The following is a 23955-nucleotide window of genomic DNA, read 5'->3' on the forward strand; positions in this document are numbered from 1 at the left end:
TGCTTTTTTTTGCTCGCTCCGATCGAAGCAGCCCAACCGCTGGAGGCTCGCTGTTGGTCGAAGGGAAACCTACACACACACACACATAGCTGTTGGACTCACGGGTCGTATACGCCGCACCCGCACAATCGATGAAGGGTAATTTTTCATAAATCATGTTTACGGGCAAATTTGAACGGGTTTTTCCTTCGAGACCCGACCGAAAGAATGGCCACGAGGGTAGCGGACGAGCACGAGGCAAAATGTCACGCTCATGTTTCACTGGCTGGAGTTTTGTGTCCACCACGGGGCACGGGAAGAGGGGGTGGCACGCGGGGTGGTTGTTGTTATGACCGACGGCGAAACCATTCCGCGACCAGGCGACTTTGCGTAACCGACCCTAAGAGAACCTTGAAAATTTAGAGTAATTATAGATTTACTGTCGCCTGACGACGACCGCGAGCAAAGTTGGCAGGAGTTGGAACGCCGATCGGAGGATAAGGCGCCAACCGTTGGCCTCTTGGGGTCGATCTAGAGTAAGACGTCCTAGATGTCCTTTGTGATTTACTCGAATTGCTTCAATAAGAATGGCTAATTAAACCCAGAATAGAATATTCAGAATGAATGAAATGGTTGTACGAGAAAAAAGGAAGTTCAAGTTCATTGCCTAGAGTGTTCATGGATCTGGGAATGTGAGGTTCAACTTCCGGGAAACAGCTTGTAGCTCCGTACGTTTATTGCGTCCCTGTCAAATAAATCAAACATTTTAATAGCCTCTGCCTCTCCACGAAATTGTAATGGTAATTATCTTCCGTCGAGTAACCAAGATGGACGTTCGTTTTCGAAAGAATTTCGAAGGGAATTAAAATGGTCAATTAATTCTCCATCGACATTAAGGAAACAAATTGCAAATGAAAAGATTTATTCTCATATCAAAAGTAACTTTCGTTATCTATCTATCTATACGTCAACTTATTGCAGATTGCAATTTGTTCAATGGATTTCCGTTCAGAGATAAAATGGTATTGTACAGAAAACACTCTAAAGTTTAGAAATCATTTTTTTTTAGCTTTAACCAACATTAATTTGATTGTTGATATTATTATGATGCATATTCGATGGCGCTCATCGATCACTTATATATTTACGTACTACATTATAACAAAATTATCCCGATCCACCCGAGAACGTTTTCTTTCTATCAATAAACCAGCTGTTCCGGAATCAGAACCAACGTCGACGTGTCACCTCATAACTTGATTCATATTCTCCAAATCGTTAAAGTTGCACTCGGAACAGTGTTGTAGACTGTGGGGCGTAGTTTGACTCCACCAGACCGTGTATTACGGATGTGGTCTGCTGGCAGAAGGTTAACACGATGCCAACCAAGCCCAGGATTCTGATTGCCTCATTGTGGCTGACGACGACGACTGAAACTGAGAACACGTTGTAGCACTATGGCTTCGGGGGAATCTAAACCGATGGATCGAGTTGTAGTTTGATACCCGCCTCGGGATGAGCTTGAGTTTGTTGATATTAAGTATAACACACTTCGTGGAATCTAGTTTGATAACAATACGCCGGAAGAAATACTAGCTGAAATGGATAACGGTTTACGTCCCGATCTGTTTTCCACAACCGAGGAACGTCTTCTCCCGTAGAGTTATTTTGGTGAAACAACCTTGATCTCAACACGTGCTGCTTGTATCAGGCTCAATTGATTCGTTCGCGTTGTGGTTTGGTTAACGGAAGCTAACCGGTTAATTAATTAAACTCCATACCTTACCACATTCTAGAATGGTTCAAAGGTTTCCTTTGGGCTTAAAAACGGATACTCAACCTACGGGAAGAAAGCGTTGCCAAAGCGCGCGGGCGAACCCCATTGAAAGGATTAATTGAATCTTCTATCCCTTATCGTTTGAAGTAAGAATTTTCCCTCGAAAGGCTTTATTTACATACGTATGGTCGTATGAGTTCAAAAGCGACAGGTTTTTGTTTTGTTTCGTATAAAATTTCAATGTGTAATCATTTATTGCACACAGAAACCGCGTTTCAGGTCATGATCATTGATGTCAAGCACCTGAAACAGGTACGATCATTATGTTTCGCTTTGGCGGACCACGGAAGAAAGCACATCTTGTGGAAAGATTATCGCTTCCCGAGCGACAGCGGTTACATAAAGGCAGCAAATGTAATGCCCTCGAGCTGGGCCCGCCAACTTTTGCCATCGCTAACGGTGACTCGCGGTTTTGATAGCAAAGTAAGCAGTTTAATTTGATCCCGAAGGGATATGAGTGTGCAAGTGCATTTGCGGTGTGTGCTACGAACGTGGAAAACTCCGTTGGCGCCGCAGCCAACCGCCGAGAGAAGCGTAATGGTGGCCGCCCGTCAATCAATTGTGCTGGCAAGGTGGGTGGCGATGGTTTTCGGCCGGGGGTGCGAACCCGTGAAACGACGACAGACACAGATCAAGGCATTTCGCAAACACACCAACGTCGGTGATTTATGGTTATTCAATACGCTCCATCATTATGTGGGATTCTGTGACAGACCATCATCATTATTTTCATCATCCAGTCTGTGAAAGGTGTGTGGCGGTATTTTATAGTGAATGAGAGGTTTTTAACCTTTGATGTTGTCTTTACCGGTTTGTTCTTAACATTACATTTTTTGTGATTGAAAAGGTGTTTTGATTGGTGTACTTTACCTTTTTTAACATTTTATTTTGCAAATCGTAAGAGACCGTATTCTTTTATTGTTTCTTTTCTTTTCTTTTGTTTTCTGCTGACACTATTTAATTTGAAAACTACTTACTTTGTTTTCTTTAGTAACTTTTACTTTCAATTTGCTTTCGTGAAAGAAATCACATCGCGTTAATGTGATTCGTATTTTATTCGTCTCTACTACAAGGTTGCTGATCAGTAACTCCCAGAAAAAACGACTATTTCAACATTTTTTTTCATTAGCTGCCGTGTGCCTTCCACTGGTTGGTAGGTAGAAAGTGTAAAACGTAGTTTAACCGAGCGCTGATAAGAAAAACCTCACCGGGCGACAATTTAATCAGCTTAATGACATTCGTTCCGCGCGCAACTGAAAATGGGTCTCGATCAATTGCTCGGTACCACATTACTGTCGTTTTTCTCTTCTTCTGTTTTTGCTTAATTTTATGCAACACTGTGGCCCATTCGATCACCTCCATCGATGCATAACCCGCCCCATGACCGGGCTATTCGCTCGTGACGCCCACAGGGGTTTTGCTGGTGGAGAGGGGGAGGGGGCGATGGGGCAGGCTTTTCGCTTGGTGCTCTATATTTGGTGCCCTGCACCGAATGCACGGCGCCCTATTTCAGCAGCCCGGCGTCGGTGGCGTCGCCAGTGACACACCTCGGAGTTTCTTGCAGTGATCGGTGATTTGGTTTTTTTTTCTCACAACCGTCGTCCACTTTCCAGCTTCAAACCAGTTCCGAGGCTGGCACGAGGCGGGCCCAAGGTAGCCCTATGAGGTACCGTGTAGGTGCTGGGCACTTAATTTTCTTCCTAACTCGATGACTTGATGCTGCACGATGTACATTCCGTGGAGTTTTTTCTTTCTTTCTTTCTTCAATGTTCGTGTGTGCTTTTAACGGTGTACATTCCGTGGAGTTTTTTCTTTCTTTCTTTCTTCAATGTTCGTGTGTGCTTTTAACATTGTTCACAGCCGCGTAGTGCGGGCACTCCTTGAAATGGGTCGTGAGTAATTTGAGGGTCCACGCAAGCCACCAGAAGGCACAAGGATCGGTTCTCGGTGGATGGATCGCTGCGTTGGGCCAAGGAGGAAGCACACGTGAAGCACGCTTAGAGGAGTGGGGAAGAGAGCAACACGAAAACAGCTTCAAATAATTCGTCAGATTGCCGCCGGAATCGAATCGTTGACATCATCATCGGCGCCATAAGCGTTAGATCATTTCGCAATGTACTTCAATGATATCGACACCTGAGTGACGCCTACATTTTGATTGATGAGAATTTATAAAACTGCAGTGAATCGGTTTCAATGTAGTGAAGTGTAACCTAAACATTTATATCTATTTTATCTCTTTATATATTATTTTATCTCTACACTACAGAACATCTGTTGACATCATATTTCACTAATATTTTATCGATGGAATAAAAGGAATATTTGCATAAAACTAGCAGTTTGAGTAACATTCCTATTTCGCCGGTTTAATTTCGTTTTGTGTGTCGTATTGAAGGTCGCTTCTAAAAGAATGCATTTTAGGGTAAACCTTTGTTTTTTTTTTAACTTCTAGGACATAAAACTACTAGCTTATGCCGTAAGAGCACACTATTTGGAATATGTGTCCATGCGTGTATGTGCGGATTCAATGTGGCGCCCGCGAGCCAGCGATCGTTCGGGTCGAATTCCTGGGCAAATTGAATCCACGCCCGTAAACGCATGCCATAGAGAAGATTGCGTGACCGCACTAATGGGAGCCCATTTTTCCATCTGCTTCACTTTCCACTTGCAGCAATTTTGTGTCCCTGCAACAGCGAAGCCCTCGGCCGGAGCAGCCAAGCCCAACGCACCAGCGGACGCATCTTACCGCCACCGTTGCTGGAGCCGACATCAGGAGTCGCAGAGAAAGGTAGGCAACATGTGCGAGGATGTTGAAGCGTGTCGTTTACGGCACGAGGTTGAGCGGTCGAACAAATCACCCCAAGTGCGTTCGGTGGGTCGGTGTGTGCGTGGGGTTGTTGCGTTGAGTGTTTTTGTTTTGCCTCCGTGAGGACAAATCTCATTTCACAGCCCGCCGAGCATCGGGTTGGGGTTACATAGTGTACTTTTCGAGTTTGTTGGAGTTTTAGCCTTTGTTTTAGCCAATCGTGCACATTTGATCTCGTCGCCGAAACCGAAAACGTGCCTCGAGGGGGTTCGGTCAAGAGTGGAACACATTCACACAATGTGTCAATTTTTTCTTACATCAACGCATCTTCACCGGACCGGAAATGAGTGAAGTTAAACGATATCTTACGATTGCGGACGGAAAGAAAGTTTATTTTTCGTAAGGGCAATATGTCCCGCTTGATTAGTTGGAGCTATCGATTGGTTGTTGATAATGAATTTTTTTAAAGAAAACTTTCAATCCAAGCTTCTTGCATTGTTTGAGTGTTGTTACTGGAGTATCATTATCTTTACTTATTCACGCATCGATTTTTTCATTCTTAAGATGCATATACACAACTTTGAAAATTGGATTGAACTGTTTTATGTAAATAAATGTATTTTGAGTTGTTGTTCTTCCTTGGCATATTGCATAAACCCATCCCACATGAACAGCCAACAAACCCCTCTCACCAAACCACTACTATGCCTATATTTTTTTGCCCAAAAGTGAGGTTATACAAGTGAATTTCAGGGAAATTTATCAAAAGTATTTCTGCTAGTACAAAGCTGCGTGGAAATGGGCACAACTGCGTGGAAATGGACCCTGCAGACTGCAATGTTTCGTTTGCAATTTATTTCCTCTCTTTGCATCCCGAAACACAATGGGACACGAATTTGCGAACAATTAAATTATATCCCTCCGCAGGACCGCTCGTGCGTGATGGGCAGCGGTAATAATTCCGCTACGCCGGTCTAATTAAATGCTTCACGTGCGATGATATTATGCTCGGTTCCAGCGGGTGCTGGGACGATTGCGGCCATTCTGCGCGACGCTCCACAGGGCAGCGGTAATATGGTAATGTGGCGAACGTATCCGTGAAAGTGCGTTAAAGTTGGAACGAATTTTGTGTGCGTGAAACTTTTTCAAATATAACATTTCTGGTCTATTTCGATCGCTTGCGCTGAAATAATCATGCTCTTGTTTTTTTTAATTTTTTTAAATATCTTACTTTAAGTTGACTCGACCCATCCTGTTGTAAATTATGTACCATTTCGTGTCCTTTTGTACAGAGGCCTTCACCAAAATCCATCCTTATACTATTGACATCAGGCGCCTCCATTAAAACTTTGGTGACGTCAAACAAATCGAGAATATTACGAATTGTAAGAAGTAGCTGCTCTTCATTGACACTGAAATAAGGTGAAATACAGTCCTCATACATGTGTGATTCAAAATATTGTGGATTTTGTGTTCATTTGTCAACTGATCCTCGGTTCACGTTCTGGAAAGTTCAAATAGTGATGCTCCGAACTGACTCGGGCTGTAAGAGTGAGTAACAGGGATGGTAGTAAATTAATTCAGGAAACGTACGCTTTCATCTTCCGTTGTCGATGTGGAAGAAGTGGTGTTGTGGTGGAGGATTGTTTATTTACTTGAAGCTCACCTTTATTGGCCAATAAAAGAATTTTTGGCATTTATCTTTCTGGCAGAAGCCGTAACATGTTTTTGTATGCTAGGATTTGTTTATTAGGATCAATGTTTGCAAAAACGTTACAATTTTCTTCTGTTTTATAACACTTCAAGCAGTCATTTAGGAAAAAATTGATGAAGCGTTGAAACATATTTAGTTTCTTTTTGCTTCAAGCTGATTTTACAATTTATTTAAGTAATCAAGAGTTTGTTTGTATTTAAGTAATCAAGAGTTGTATCAAGAGTATTATAAGTTATAGTCTTTAATTCAACACAACTTCCACTATGCCAGCTCTCTTGCAGAAACATATTTTTATCAAGCTCCCAGCAAAATGCTATCGCAAACAAACGTTAACTGCCATAAACGTAGGGTTCTCTCTCTCCCTTATCGATTCTCGTTCCTAGGAAATAATTATAAACCGCTGTCGTTTCGCCGGGGAAAAAGCTGTCGGAAAGGCAGAGCAAACATTCGATCCACCAGATTTTCCGTTCGTGTTTGAAAACCAGCCGCATGTAGATTGTTCCATTTGTCAAGGTGCCCCAGGGCCTGACAGTTGTTTGTTGCTCTTGTTTGCATTCATTTCCGTGTCACGTATCGAGGAAATTTATGCCCCGAAGTCAAACGCTGAAAAGTGTGGGGAAAGTTGAAAGAAAACAAACCGGGGCGAGATGCGAAGAGGCGCCGGGTCTGGGGTTTGTTGGTTATCTATCCTGGCTGTTTCATTTGTTTCAAGTGTCTAATTAATGCCGGAGGAAAGAAATCCCGGCCAGGCCACACGCTGAAGTTTTCTCAACTTGGCCATAAGTACTCAGAGGACGGCTCTGGTTAGTATTTTAACCGTAGCCTGGGAGAATCGTTTGGACCTTTCCAGATAGAGGCAGGATTCAACGCACGCAGGGAAAGCTGGGTGTGCTGATGTCCTTCGGCTGTCGGCTACAGTATCTGACAGCCCAAACCCTACGCAAAAGCAAATCGAAACAAGAACCAGTACAAATAAAGAAAAGAACCTTTGGCGGCAACCAGAAGAGAAATAAAAAAAAGCAAGACTGCTGAGGGATTGAAAATCTTCCGGAATAAAACTTTCCCGGAAGTGATTTGTCAGCGCTTGGTGAAAGTTTCAACTACGCCTTCGTTTGACGTGCGGAGTGTTTTTCTGATGTTTCGTTCTCTCTTTGCACGACTTGCACTGCGCCGGAAGTATTTCGTTCTCAACCAAACATTCAACACGAATGACAATAGGCCATTCGTATCCCAAACGTCATTCGGATCCTTCCGTCACTCAAGTGGACTCGAAAGATGGATAGAAAAACAAACTCCCTCGAGTTTTCCAGGGAAACGTTTCCGGGGGCATTTTTTGCAGTATGTCTTGCGTGATTTTTTTTTCACCCCAACGCATGACCCTTGTTGGGTTCTCGCTTAACCCGAGGCTCGTTGCGAGACAAGGGCTTCTTAATCGCCTTCCCGTCGTCATGATTTATGACACTAGTTTGTTTTTTCATGACTGCAAGATGAACAAAGCATTCGATTGCAAGTTGAGGTAGTCTTTCAATGCACACGTCTATCGGATGGGAGGAAAAAAAAATCAACCAACCAATTCAAATCGAAGCCATGGGGGAGGTGGCAGATTTGGCACTCAAGATTCTGTCCCCAGAATCGGTGCGCAAATATTGAAATTGGAAAAGCGCCAACATGATTCGGTTTGAGCAAATTTTCACCAAGAATCCGTAGAGTGGCGGCAGCTGTCAGGAGAAGGGTGCAGATATGATAGCTTTGCACTCTGCTGTCAAAGTCTTACGTTGATAAGTAAGAGACAGGAGTGAATTATAGTTTAAAAGCAAAGGGTAGTTTCCAATATTTCCCCGGATCTGGGATTCTTCTCTTAAAATATGATTTTGTTTCAACGATAGAAAAATGAACCAAAAATGAATCTAGTATCATCATGAAATAACTTTGGCAATGAAAAACCTTTTAATAAACTATTCTATTACTTATTTAACAATAAAAGGAATTGAACTTGGTACTGTAATAGTGAAAAACTAAAATGTATCAGTCAATTTTCCATTAGCTGAAAATTCCACAATTTTTCGATGGGATGTAACGAGAGATGCATAAAAAAACTCGTGGATCTCTTGTAACGTAAAAAGAAAATGAAAAGCGGTATTTGTTGGTACTTTTCACACAGAAGCGATGCATGATACCGTTGCCAAGGGAAAATGTGCACCGTATAGCATCGCTTTGGCAGATTGTTTTTCTTTCGTTTGCAATTTTATACGTTTCGGATCTGTCGTTGACTTAGTATGAATTTTCATCGCGATATGCGATGAAATATCGTTGACAGATTTTGCGCCATTCAAATATGCTTCCGAAGGATCGTGGCCGTGGGAAAGTGGAAAGTCAGTGTGGGTAGGGGAAAACTCAGTGGGCCACAGATAAAGCGGAATAAAAATTTAAATAAACCAAAGCATGCTCCAGCGAGGCGCACGAAATGGTTCAGCATGCGGCGGAGCATCCAATCTTCGGTGGAATTGACGTTTCATCGATTCCGTCGGTGTCTGCGGTTGTTTTTCATTTATTTTCCCGCGCAAACCCAGCAGCAGCAGCTCGCTCGCGGTTGCTTTTGGGATCGATCGGTAGGGGGTTTGATGCGGGAATTGACATTATCAAACCATCAACGACCAAAGTCAACGTTGGACTGCGTTGGCACTGCAGTACCCCTTCAAAGTAGTCACTTTTTTTTCCTCAAAATCACCATAATGCCGACAAGAAGTTGGGCTCCCCGATTGCACAACTTCAAGTGACATTTTGATATTATTTTTCAATCAGCGCTTTGTCGGCCACTCGGTCGCGGGACGCAATGTCAGACTATGCGGCCCATCATGCAAAATAAACGCAGCACCAGCGATGCAGGTTGCCATCGCGGCCAAAATGCAGCAGGCTCTGCCGATCGGCCCAATCGACGATGATGCATGCCTTCGATCGCTTCGTGTTTGCATAATAATTATTGCGAGTCGCGTCGCGGGCCATGTGCCGGGTCGTTGGGTCGGCTTTTTATTTTCCACCAGGACAATGTAGGCCAAAACGATTATGCCACCATCGCAAGTACACTCCAGGCTGGGCTCATTCTTTCACTCGCAGGGAAGGGGACGCATTTTATATAAACTAACAAGTCTTCTTTTTCGACTCGGTTAACTCTCTTATCTGTGCAGAAACGAACACCGACGCAAATGGCACGAGTAACAAGAAGTGACAAATTGTTTTCGAAACGCACATTGACATTACCATGGCAGTGCAAATTGTGGACAGGCTTATTCTGACGCTTGCAGGAGTAAAATAACATTTACATTGTCACTTAATAAACGAAAATGTTGCGTTTGGTTCAGTGCAGCATAACCGCTGAAAGGTAAATGTATTCTAGAAACTGAATACAAGCCAGTTAATTTTTCATTAAATTGAAATCATGTTAATTAAAACAAACCGCCTGCAGCATATCAGAAACATGGATAAATAATTACTAAAACATGGAACAACAAGTATTGCTGGATGCACAAAATACATTTGCGTTCGGTTTCACGCACTGCAATGTTGACATATAAATTGTAAAATTGCGTATGCAACATTTTTCCTTCGAACATACTTGGCAGCATGTGAAAGGCATTTTTCCGAAAATTACGACCAAGCACTATGTAGTCAGGCTGCACATTGTTGACAAATGCATTTTATTTCTCATGCCACCCACAAAACCCCACCCAGTCAGCCATAGTCCGTGGCCCGCCTAGACGAGGGCTACAGTTTTCCAGCTCCTGTCGATGTTGTTAGCTTTTCGTTTACGCTCATCGTCCCAGTAGGGAAATTTCGTTCGACGCACGGCTCCGATCGGCTGAACGTTGCATAAATCACACGACATCACTCGCCGGCCGGTTGGTTTTGGGAAAATGAATGGTTCGCATCTTGCAAACGCTGACCTCCACCCGGAAGGGAGTTCCAAATCAAAAATGTTCAAACATTTGTTTCCACCGTTTTTTCTTCCTTTCACTCGGGCATCCACTTTGTGCGCGCCTCGGTTGACGATTCGCGTGCATGGTTGGTGGAAATAATTTATTGGTTATGATTTTTTATCCGTTAATAATCACGACCGTCTGTTGTTTTGCGTGAGTTTGCCCGCGAGTTCTTATTTTTTCCTTTGATTGCGATAAATTGGGCAGGCACCGTAGGGTCACAGGTGAATGAAATTTAAATTTCGACGAAAATTTGATTGGTAACTGATTGATGGTATGTTTGAAATGAATTCGTAATGTAAATTGCTTTATAGTTTCTGGAACCTGAAAGCTAATAACAAGTTGAGATAGTTTTTAAAGTTACTTATTTTAACAAATAATCACTCTTTTGTGCAACGATACATTATTTTCTCTCACTCCATATATCCGTATGTTGTACTGTCAAACTTGGATACTCCTATCCATTTCAAATGTATCCTCCGCGCGGACATGAACTGTGTGTTATCGAAACTGTGCATTCGCATAAATAAACATTTGCGGTGAAAAACCCACCGTGGTGTTGTCGAAAATTATTACCATTTGCGGTCGTGTTTCCCGTACGTTTCGCCTACGTCTCGGCACGTGGGGATATGGACCACTGCTACTCGCGTTGGAAAACGGAGAAAATATGGAATTACAATGTGTGGCAGTTGGGTTCGGGCGGAATAACAGCGGGTTCGCGAGAATGCATGCATGTGGTCATTTGTTTGTCTGCAATAATAATGAATTTCCAGAGAGAGAACATCATGGGAACATGATAACAAACCCATTCTGGCAGAGTGAGGATATTCTTGGACCTTCAAGTATCTTCACACTGCATTTACAGCTATTCCTGGTTGGTTTGGTACTAATGTATGCTACTCGATCATTGCAACCTGACCACTGCCGTATTGGGGCTGTGTTAGTTTCCGTTTCTCAACGTTGAATAGCAAACAGAATCCTTGGTGGAAATTTGATAGTTCCGATAGTCTCTAAACGTCGGAACAACATCGTCCATCGTATAAATCATTCAAATGGATGCCAAGAAACTATTTCATTACGGCGATGGTGTGTATCACGTACGTGTACGCATCACTTTCAGTAGCGAAATTGAATACAATTTTATTGAATTATGTATTCCGATTAGCTCTCAATTTTCTCGAAGAATGTGTACTGATGATTGTAGCAAAATTCATCACATTCGCTTAAACAGTTTGGTAATATATTTTTAGACTTTGGAATGAGCAAACATTTCTTTTATTCATATTTCGATGTATCTTTCTCTCATATTACAGGTAATTTTTCTGATTCTACCAACATTTGTACTCGAGTACCAGCATATGAAGATAATGTACCATGTCATCTATTCGTCTGTACGAGTTGAAAAATCACCTTTCTTATGAAATGAATTCTCCCCCAAATCAGGTTCAGGTTCAGGCGCTGTAAGGAAAAAAAGAAGTCCACCCGGACTGTCCTCCATAATTATGCCAGACGCATGATTATGTGACATTGTGCAAACTGAATCCACAAAACCTCGAACGTTGTGTTGTGGACCGATTTTGCATTTTGCATTTCGTTGACATTCAAACGAGAAAACATTAAAAAAGGCAATGAAAACGAAAAGCCCATTATTCGGATTTCATAATGTCGAACGGCGAGTAAGGAAAAAAACAAAACGAATCAACCCAAAAAAAAAAACTCGTTCTGGGAAACATTGCCAATGGAATGGAGTGGGTTGCACATTTCTTTCATAATTTCCAATCTTTCTCCTTGGACAGACATTCCCCCGTGTTGGTGCCGAGCGTGTCGATGTGCTTTTGTTAAACATCGATCACTGTTGTTGATAGTTTAATCCCATTTTTCCGTCGATCGGTATCGGTAGGGAGCGATCGCCGATAATTTTATGCAGTTTCACCCTATGATCACCATGAATGTTGGGTCCGATCGTTCAAGCCTCAAGCGAATGCTCGGTCTCACAGGTACCTACATGCTTTGAATTTTCGAAACGACGCTGGAAGCTGGAAAGGCATATGCTTTGAAATTTATTTTATACCGACCCTGTTTCCTGTACGTTTCGATTTTCTCTACGTTCCGTAGTTTTCAATGTTTCCCACGGTCCTGTTTTATTTATTTGAATTGTTTTTCGCTTTGAGATCGATTCTTCAGTACTTTATGGTTTAGTTGGAGATTACACAAAATAGTTCAATTTATCGTTCTGTTCCAATATTTTGAAAACACCACACAATTATTTAAAAGTGGTGTTGGAGATTATACTTAAATGATCTCATTTTTCTTTGTATAAGATAAAGGCTTCAACAATAAATTTAAAAAAAACTTAATGAAAGCGTTACAAAACATGTCATTAGCCGAGCGCTAATCGTCGATCATTTAAAACAGTCCGAGTCCGAGCGATTAGGGCACGTCACCTAAAGCTCTCCTGAACACGGGAGCACGCAATGGGAGCTTTCTAAACCCAAACAAACAATCAACTGCCGGCGGAAGCTGCTCCCAAGAGCATAAGTGTTCGGGTTTTGTTGATTTGCTCGTTGCCTCAAGGGTCCCAGCTCGACATGGGTGTGCCGTTGGTCAACACTGTCCACCGGCATATTTCGCGCCCAATGTTGCATGAAAACGGAGGAAACCATCAAAACCATGGCCTCGAATTTCTCTTCCCATTTTCGACCACCTGGCCAGCGGCTGCCGGGTTGAGCATCTGCATTGCGTTTGTTTCGGTTTTTATTTGTGGAGTGTGAACCTCAAGTGACGCGACGCTGCACCGTCTGGGACGACGAGTGGCTTGGACCGTCCAAACGGGAGAAATCTCTTCGACTCTAAACCAGAAATGATCGGACACGAACTGTGTTACCTGGACCGAGCCCGGTTGCAGTTTCGGTCTTACGTCGCGCCAGTGGAGTGAAAACTGTACTGCCCAAAAATAAATCTCTACACGGGAGCGCCCGAGGGCATCGTCGGCAGTGCGTCGACCTTTTGGATTTAACGTCGCACGACGTCGTCCTTTCTTCCACAATTTCTTCGCCAATCTGTCACGCCGCTTTGCACGCGCGTGAGTTTCGTGAGTCGAATGCGGATCCCATGCGGGATGGAAGGGCAAGGTTAGGGAGGCTGGGGTGGGGTGGCCGAACCGAACCGGGATCGCTGCAACGCCGTGGCCCACCGTTGGCGGCCAAGTCCAAGGCACCTGCTCTTACTTTCTTCTTTCGTGCGCGGAGGTTCAAGGGTGTGTGTACGCGGGTTTGCCAAGGCTCACCGCCTTGGAGGTCCACGGCGTCGAAAGTGAGAGTGACGAAACACCCGAAATGCCGTCCGCAAGCCGCCTGGCGACATCTCGCCATCGTTCATTCATCTTTCGGTCCGCGCCGGGTTTGTTTGAAACGATTCCCCGAGTGCGGCGCGAAAGTTTTCGCCTTCCGTCCGTCGTTTTCTCTATCGGTGCGGCCATTTTTGGAATGGTATGGGAGCGAGCAACCCTCCCAAGCGGCATACAGCTTGTCACCAGCCGCCATTATCGGCTTCCCCTCCCCCCGCGGTTCCGGCGGCCATTCGTTATTGAAGTTTCCTTTCGGACAGCCGGGATGGAGCCAATTAGCGGCGGGGTTTTGAGCGACGGTTTCGTTGACCTTGCGGCTCCTTGGAATGATTGAAAGCCTCCCCGGAGAAAGAAAAAAAAGGAAGGAGGGTTGCTGATCGATGGCTTAAAACAAATAATGGTCTGTGATGTTGATTTATTTCAGGGAAGTATGTTTTCTCTCCCATGGTAAAATCGTTTTATGTCTTAATAATACTAGCATCATGAAAAATCTAATAGCATCATGATTTTTTATGTCCGATGTTGAATGAGTTTATTTGTATCACGTGTTTCGAGCCTGCATGGGTTTAACCCTTCTTTGCATGATTTTTTCTATTTTTTTTAAATAAATCAGGGTGATGTAATTAATGCTCTGGATTAAAGCAAAAATATTTTTAAAAAATCCTAATGTAAATTTGAATTTTGAATGTTTGTTGCACGCAATAGTCGCTTAAAATGTTTCCAGCAACAACAAATTTACAGTACAAGAGTTTTGAGTACCTTTTTTTGTTGACTAGATATTATGATTGAAATTTCCCTCACCATGCAAAGAAGGGTTAACAGTTGTGTTTCTTCTGCTTGGAAACAGAAAACAGCTAATTAACCAAGTGACATATAAAAAAACTATAATAACACTCTTATGCTTGTAAAACGTTTACAAAATAAAAAAAAAAAACATCTCGTTGCTAATTTTATTTTCTGTCATCTTCATAAGCTATTATTGCTTTATACTTTAATTTCCATAAAAGCTGTTCTGTGAAATCTCGAAAAGTTAAACGTGCTACCATTTCTATGAATATAGGAATGAAAACTAATTTCTTTGATACATTAACGTAAACAGTTCACGAACAAAACGCGAAATAAATTGAGAACATTCCTGGAACAATGAATTTGCAAGTATTTAACCGCATGTTTCAACAAATTCCAAACCGAATGAATGCAAAACAAACCAGTTGGAGTTGCCCTTTTGAATCCCTGCTGGGCCAAATAGACAAGAAAAAAGAAGGAAAACGATTCGTCCCAATCAACACCGCATCAACATTAATCGCGGAATGCGTCGGTGCCCAACCCGCGGTAGGGGCAAATTCTAGCAAGCTGCATCCGCAATGGCGACCCGCAATCCGTCGCAACATTCCACTCCACCGAGCAGACGAGCTTTCGCGGCGCAGCCAAACTAATTTCCCGCTCGCCCGCGTACGCTTTGTTTTTCCAAGCGCCAAAACTAACACCACACTCCAAAATCGAGCTGACACCGCCGGAATGCCGAATGATGAAGATAGCGTCGAAATCACATCGATCGCGGGCGGTGGCTCTTTTTCCCCCTGGGGGCATCTCATTTCCCACGGTGGCTTAGAGGGTGGGCGGTGGCGCTAGGTGGGTAGTTGTGATTGAATTTGCATAACAACGAAAAACATGGATCATGTTTTTCGAGCGTTTCGTCGCCAGCGGGTCGGCTCGCTTCTGCGTCAACCGTCGTCGATGTCGATGTCATTCCGCAGTTCGCAACGAGCCAAGCGAAAGTGCAACGGAGTTCGATGTTTTCGTTTTGCTCTCAATTAACCACCCATGGTGAACCACCGATGACCTCGCTTATGTTTTTTCCCCCCTGGCAGCTCTTATCAACCGCGTCAGGAAGGATTTTCCCCCCATTTTTTTTTCGCCATCAGCTTCTCGCTTTTCTCTAGGGGGCTTAAACACTAAGGGGGAGAACTGGAACAACCACCGAAGAGGGCACCGGTGACAGTCGGTGGCATCGTCAGCGCATTTAACTACGTTGTCGAACGTGGAACGAACGCCGACGACCGCCTGTGCAAACTGACCGGCTGTGGGGCCACTTTCTAGGCCAGTGGGTCGAGTCGAGCATAGGCCACAGTTACCAGCAAGCACCTCCTGGCCTAACCCCCTTCTCCACTCATTCGCACACACTGACACATGACCTCCGTTTTGGTCGGTCTCTTTTGCATGGTTCGACGTTTAGTAAATGCGCCGTTTCACCCAAAAGTAGTTCATGACACATCGCTCGGCATTTAGCGTTCGTGTAAATTATAATAAGGTCCAGCTTGTTGGAACAGTGCCATGGAGAGTTGTAGTTTGAGTTTCCGAATATGGGGAAATAATATATTATCTGCCACCAAAAAGTGTCTCCATTAATGATCTATCTTGTGGAGTGTTATAACGAAAGAGCAATGGCAGTATGCTCCGTACCGGTACGAATGTCATCATCAACATCCTCATAATCGGCGAAAACGGGACCTAGACCTGGACAAGACGTGCAGACTGGTTGCGTAATTTTGTGCTGATCCATTTTCCGGTCGCGTTGTGTTTCGTGCTTTGCATATATGCAGCTTTTGTGGTAACAGTTCGCGTTATTCACGGGCGGACACGATGATGGTGTTCCAGTATTAATGCAAATTTTTCGCTCATGACGTGACATATAGAACCTCCTGCATGTAGACAATGTGGTGCAATCATGTACCCGTTTATAAATGGTAAAAGCGAAATTCTTTTTATTATAAAATAGATGTTTTTACGATCTTATGCATATTTAATCTTCTTTGATGTTCCCACAACATCTATTTGAACCGAATTCGATATCTACGAATCCTTTCGCAATTCCTTTTGAAACATTGTGCCTAATGGATGTTGAAAAAATCTTTCATTAGCTCTGTTTGCCGGAACGGTCTTATCCCACACTAATGGCGCCCGCTAATCATCGATTAATCAGCCTAATTCAATCGGATGGATGAGTTCGCACTTGGCAATGAGTTTTTGTCCGAGTTCGCCGGTTGAAATGTTTACGCTCCATTACCAAGGGTCAAGGTACCCCGCGGGCCATGCCGGCGAAGGTCCAGAACATTGTATTTACCTCTTTTATGTTGATCTCCGAAGCGACGACTTGCCTTCTAAAGTCGCTTCGAGTGAAAGTTACTTGTTTTTTTTGCTGATGTTCTACTTCCATTTTTATTGCTTCCGATTAGAAGCAGAACCAGCCTAAGTGTGGGTGCGGAATGCAAAAAGGGTAGCTTTTTCATCTTTGCATCAACGAGGATTGCAAAAAGGGCTTCGTTTGAAAGGAATCTCCATTCGTAAAGTTAGCGGTGGATACAAAAAAGATGAGCGAAAGGAAAATCCACTGCAATCGACTGTGAAGGAATTCACTGGAACGGAACAAACCCCTAGGCGGGTCCTGGAAAACCCAAAAGCCCCGAAAAGTGTGGCACAGTTACGCCGATTATGGTATGCCAAACTGTGTAGCAATTTGTTTCTCGAAAGTGAAACAAACAAGACGGATGTAATTGTTCCAGACGGAAATCGGAAGGATGCACAAGAGAAAGATAAAAATAATTAGTACCAGTTCATTATTACGCACTCTACTTATTATAGCGATTCTTTTCGAATGTTCTGTAAATGGATCGTCTTAAGAAAACGACGAAGTAGTCTTTGATTTGAACTGTTATATTCCCAAGTGCAAGTGTTTTGATATTTTTCTCGAACGGAATTTACAACAATCGCTCTATCGCGTTCAAGGTAAACATAAGAATAACAAGTGACCGGCTGGAAAATTGATAAATGAAACAATGAAGGAAAACTTTGCTACCTGCCCAGATTAGAAGCATATTTTCTTTACAGTTTGTTAGTTGTTTTTGTGGCCGAAAATCCGGTGATTGATTGTCTTTCCGTTTGATCGACCCCTTGAAACCTCCCGTGAGACCTGCCTAAGCTGAATATTTAATCTACATCAATCTTGTATCCGTTCCAACTGCCGTCCCTTTTTTCCGGCTCCTGAGGACACAAAACAAATGGAATAGAATATTCCAACCATTTCAATTTTTTTCCCTGTGTTCAAAAACCAACTTTCCCTCGAACGGGGTTGGATTGGGGTGTTTTCCACCACCACAAAACCACAAACCGAGAAAAGGGAACAAAAAGTGTATCAACAGCAGCACATCGCTGATAAATTACTTTGCCCGCATTTGAGGAATGCTTTAGTTGATTTTTCCCTCGAACCGTATCAATCAAGGTGCGTTTCGAAACGCAGAGATGGGTGGAATTTAATATTTCTTTACCAAATACCGACCGTTTAAGAAGGCAATCATCGGTCCTGTTGTACTGCCCGACCGCTTCGGAACGAGCAAAAGTTTTCCAATTCCAGTGCCGCGGGAAATTCGACGATTCCACAAACGACCCCGGGCCAAAGGGCATTTTCATCCTTTCGGGAACGTAAAGCAAGAACTCGCGCAAAGTATTTCTCGACCCCGTTCCGAGACGCGCTTCGAGGCGGGGAGGTCAACGTTTTCCATCGGAAGCCGTCGGTTGGCGATAAGGTTTGTTTCGGTGACGTGCTGAGAAGTGTAGCAAAAGAAAAGGCATTTCCCTTTCCATCTCACCGAATGTAGTTATTTCACGGGCAGGGTCCCATGGAGCTCGTTAGAAAAAGGTGCATTGCCTGTCGAACACGACGGCGGGTTTGGGGTGGATGGTGAAACGTAAAACATTGCACCCGGGCAACAATCCGTTCGAACGTGGCGTGGCCTCCCTTAAGGGCAGACGGCAGCGTGGGGGCGATTTGGAATCCACCTTGTTCGCCATGCTCATTGCGTTTCGTTATCGGTGAAGCAAACTAACTGATGAAAACATAAAACACGGTCTTCCACGAACGCTGTGATTAGAGGCACTGCTTTGTGGAGGACGGATAAGCGCACTAAAAAGGGATTGAGTGTTGAACCGGCGTTGGCCCCGTGCATTGGAAAAGGTGTAACACACCTTGGCGGCCACTTTCGTGCAGCGTGGTGGAGACGGAAAAAATTAAAACGGCGTGCCAGAAAGGGAGAAAAACTTAGAGGACACGCACGCACACACACCTTGGCAGAGGGCAAGACCATCGGGTTCACGATAAAAGGGTTGACTTCGCGGTGGCGCACGGGGCAGGTGAAAACTCTCACTTTCGTCGCGGGTGTTATCAAAATCGAGAAAGTTTCCCACCAGCACAAATCCCGGCATCGTCGGGAAGGCAGCGTCTTACCAACCGCAACGGCGATCTTAAAGAGGCGACGGAACCGGTTCAGGTGGCGGCGATTCGGACCTGATGTGCCATCACCGGAGGTTGGCTCACCCGTAAACCTGTGTGTGTGTGTGTGTGTGTGTGTGTGTGTGTGTGTGTGTGTGTGTAGGGGGATGTTTTTTTTCATTCATTTCCATTCGACACCAGCGTCGTCCTCCATGTTTTCATCTCCCGCGCGGTTGGTCCGTTTTTGGCGATTTCTGCAACCAACCCTCCGGTTTTCTTCGGACGGAGGAGTCCACGGTGGGTGAAGGGGTCTCTTGGTGGCGGGAGCAAGTAGGGGTATTGGAGGCTGCGGTGACAGTGAAAGTGAGCCCGAAACTTTATGAAACGATGAGCGAATTTCCATTCCATTTGAATGTCTTACGAGGCATGTTATATAAGAACTTAGAAGCGCAGGCATCACGCTATAGACGTAATATCGTTGTAATTAATTCGACTCCTGATTTGAAGCTGATTAAAGAGAAAAATGGTTGATAAATTAAAAGAAATCATTTTTATTGTTATGACATTTTTCAATCAACAAATGGAGGGTTTTTGCAAGTAGAAAAATAAACACATCATTTGTTAATGATGTATTAATGAAAAAAAGCTTTATTTCACTGGAAACCTCAAATTGTTATTGCTCTTAATCCGTCTTAACACACAGAACGAAAAGGAACACAAATTTAATCTCCTCATGCATGAGAAACTCTCTTCCCGGAATAAATAAGAACACCTGGTGCTAGTAAATTAGTTCCACTGCATAATGCATCATCCTGTGCACGAGTATCAAAAGGGCCTGCGGTCATAAACTATTCCATGTTGTTTACCCATCCTTTCCCGCTTTTGGCACCAACACCGTTCTGTTCCGGTACGACGGCAACAGTGTAGCTACATCATTTCTTTGCTCCTGCTCCGGTTCTTTAGGAACCACGATCAAAGTTCAATGATGTTTCACCAAAACATTTTCTCATGCAGTTGAGGTGCTCATCGATACCGAACACTCGAGGGCACACGACCGGGAAAGCTTCTCTATTTTTGTTTTATATTCTAGTGCATCGACATGCAACAGTTGCACACAGTCTGCTTTGTGGTTTCACACTCCTCGCCTTCGTCCTCACATGGCTCTAAGACAGAATGTATTGATTGTGGTTCGCAGCCTTCTTAAGGTTGGTTCAAATTGGTTCACCAATTTCGCTTTTCCAAGCGCTTGAAAGACCGGAAGCCTCGCGTGCAAATTGAAACACCGCTCACGTTCGCGCGACGATCGCAAAGGCGCTTTGGAGGATTCGTAGGAACTTCGGGGAATATAGGAAGGGAACTGTAAGAGCATTTGAAATGTGCTTCCGATGCAAGGTAGCGTTTGATGCTGACGATTTCAGACGAAACTAAATTATTTCTGGTAGGGTGAAAAAAACCTTTATCTATTTGATGTACAGCGTGAAAGAAGTGGAGTGCATTTTTTCTTAGTTTGTGTTTAAAGCGTTTTTTTTTAAATCCTGATAACTGGTGGGTTTTAGATATAAAAAAATTTTCCCACTCCAATCTCAAGACTCCTAAGAAGGAATTCAATTTAAAGTTAGCAAAGCTATGAAACTTCATTAACAATGAGGAAAGATGTTCATTCGAACCCAGTAACTATGTAATTATTATTCACAATTATTGTATTTTTATGTCCTACCCAATAAACTATGCTACTACTACTAAAATCCTGATAACATTGATGAATCCTTCAAAAGTAACAGTAATGGTGAAGATCTAGGGGGAAAATAAAACATTTAATTGAATATATTTCATCACGTGAACATGTTTCACGAACAATCATCCAAAGCGAACTTCTGACTCCAGAATTGAAGGATGTGCTGTTTGCAATCCACAGATTAGTGGACGTAAGCTTCTGCCTATGCTGTGATGCATTCGGTCTGTTTTTTTTACATGCTAGCATGGGTTTACCACATATGGAACTGCAACTGAACTGAAGCTTTTGAGTGGATTTACGTTTTTGCGAATGACAATTCGAAAACTACAATTTTTACAAAAGCTTTTACACTTTTGTTGGATTCATTCGGTAAAGTTTCATCTGCATCGATCCTCTCAATTTTCATAATCTTTCTATTTATTCTGTCAATATGGTTTTTATTGATTTGATCAATTGGCTGCTCTTTCTTTTCAAACTTTCCTTTATTAAAAATGGTCCACGGTTCTGCGTTTTCCGAAGGTTCATCCAGCAATTTCCATGAAAACCCCTTCTTCACTGTCAATTAACTAACAAAACAATACCGCATGATTGACGCGTCATAAATTCGATCGAATAAACCCATTTTCCAAAAGCTTACAGCCGGATATAATCATACCAAGAAACCCGCTTTGAAACAAAGAATAGATCATGCTTATGTTGTTTAAGTTAATACTGGAAAGAGAAGATGGAAATAGTTTTGAAATTCGGTGAACAATTTACCCGATAGACTACTCTATCTTCTGTTAATATCGATAGCAATCATCGTGATTATCACCATACATTATTGGAGCAGTCCAATTCAATACGAGACCAAGAACTGACTCAGGAAGCACAGTCGGCCCCCGGGAAAAGTACTAACAGAGCAATTAGTCCCAATGACTTCGATGTCAGCTTTGTTGGTTTCATAACCATAAAAGCTTCCACAAGTTTGCTTGCCTCCGAGAAGAGGCATCGTTTGCCTGGTGCTTCGGTTTAATTTCTTATGTTTAGTTATTGATGTGAACATTTTCCGACCTTCTTCCAAGCGTCGAACAAATTCAGAACTCCAATCGTACCGATTGCTGCAGTGAACTCAAGGGAATTTTCTTACGGTAGGCAATGTTTGAATTTGTAGAGAGCTGATCACAAACATATGTGGAATGTACTGTTCATTTATCGAAATCACACTTATGCCTGATATGTAACTTATGTTTGATTGCAATTTTAGCTCCTAGTGAATATTTACTTGATAGATGAGTTTGAGAATGAACTGCACACATTTATTTATCGAAAAACAAACGAATGAAAAGCAAATCTCATCCACTTTATGATTGGTTGAAAGTACTCTGCACCCTGTGCATTGTTAAACTGTTTGTCTCGTGCACACACCCCAGTGCAAATCATTAGCAAATTTGAGTCGCTTTTGCGCTCTACTTCGGCGGCAACCCGGAACCGAAGCGTGGCACGTACGATTTTCAGCCTCATTTAGACTCAAATAAAGTCATAAAACGACAATGTCAATAGCACATGAAAGGGCAATGAAAATTCGACTAACTCCGTGCAGCGTAGGTAGGAAAGAGTTTTTATACTCACGCTACGTTTCCAGAAGTACCAGACAGATGTTCCCGGAGAACCAACGTCAAATATAAATGCAGGATAGCTCAGACCAGCTGCATTGTAAGTCGAAATGGAATCATTCTTTCCACTTGTTTAACATTCAAATTTAAAGTCAATATTTAAATCTTCGCTCGTAACTAGGCTCCTTTCTTATTTGCAAGAGAGCTGTTCTTTTTCCCTTGAGTTTGCAGAGTTTTACGAGAAACTCCTCAACGAGTTTACCAAGAGTAGTTAAAGTAATTGCAACACTAAATATGCTTCATATCTAAATTTCGAATGATTTTTAAGTGTCGCTAAATATGCATATAATTGAAATGGACAAGGTTCTCGCATAAAGCACGTTTATCGCGCCGTACGCAGCATCATCCGTGCATGAAGTAGTGAATTATGGATGGAAATTGAATTAATTAAGTCCAAATCTAATGAGTCATTCTAATCGGATACTCTTCTACCGCATCCTCTGGCTCAAATGGACATTCCGCAGCCAACCGAAACCGATCTGGACATCACATTCGATTTTCAGATGGCTGTCGTTATCGAAATGGCCAGTTACATCGTCCAATGCTTCCTAGTCCGGCTCTCTTCCTCTTTTGTATCGTGTGGCATCGTTGAAAGGCCTGAGCTCCCGGGGTCTTCGCCAGCAGTCATGTCAAGCTATGAAGCTGTTGAACCGAAATCAAACATCATCATCATCATCATTGCCGCCGTTTTCCCCGTTCGAACGCCATTCTGCTAATTCCCTTCAGTATGAAGCAGTCGGCTCGAAAGCGTCGACGAGTTTCCACCTGACGGGACTCCCAGGACAACCTTGGACGATGAATTGGGTCGTCCACTATCGGTTGTCGTTATTATCTCAGACCCTGAAATTAACACCCGTAAGTCGAACGGACAGGTTGTCATTTGTCAACGGTGGTGCGGGTGCTGGCGTCGGAAGACGTTTCCCGGGTTGCTAAGGAATTTCCCTGGGTGGATGGGAGTGGGAAGGAAGAGAAGGAAGACGATGGCATAAAGGCACTCGCTGCAGAACACACCGCTTGGCAGCGTCCGTAAAAGCCCGGGTGGAGTGTCTGCGTTGATGGCGCATAATCAATTTAATGGTTCGTTGCGATAAATAAATCATCATCGATAATTAGAAAGCAGTAACGTGTTTATCATGATTTGTTGACGTTGCCATGGACAAACAATGGCAATTCGGTTGGTCATGAGTGGCTTACTGGATGTCGGCGATGTAGACAATGTGACAGAACTGGACGGGATGCCTTTAAAATGGGATATAGAGAAGTGTGGAAATGCATGAACTTTAAGAAAGTAATCGCGAAGAAAGGAAGGATACGTTCCAGTCCAATAAATCCAACGTTTTTTTTAAAAGACGCCTGCACTGTGCTTTTTTCATCTAATGTTCATCTCAGATCTCTAAGTTTCTGGGGATAACAAGCCAAGCTTGCCTGAGTTGCTTTAAACCAAATCATCCATGTTCCTAATAACAAATTCATTAAATCCAAACGAGCACTTTCTTAAGCACTCCTTTTCACCCAATTCATTTCTTGAATCTTCTCCCCTAGCTCCTTTCTCCAACGGCTTCGCCTTTCTTCCGATTCGACGTTCTGTTACACATCCTTTTTGATTAACACTAGCAACATCCGGCGTGCCGTTGAAACAC

The 23955-nt window shown here is 43.2% G+C and overlaps 1 long non-coding RNA gene across 1 annotated transcript in view; it reads left to right on the top strand.

The window, feature by feature from the left end:
• The window catches only part of LOC131266201 (uncharacterized), a 61947-nt gene extending 57360 nt beyond the window's left edge, over positions 1-4587 (top strand). The window contains exon 3 of the long non-coding RNA XR_009178364.1: positions 4491-4587. This is a non-coding gene — a long non-coding RNA (uncharacterized LOC131266201). The remainder of the gene's footprint in view (positions 1-4490) is intronic.
• Positions 4588-23955: the final 19368 nt, after the last annotated feature.

Source organism: Anopheles coustani, chromosome 2 (assembly GCF_943734705.1).
Source record: "Anopheles coustani chromosome 2, idAnoCousDA_361_x.2, whole genome shotgun sequence".
NCBI classification, from domain to species: Eukaryota; Metazoa; Arthropoda; class Insecta; order Diptera; family Culicidae; genus Anopheles; species Anopheles coustani.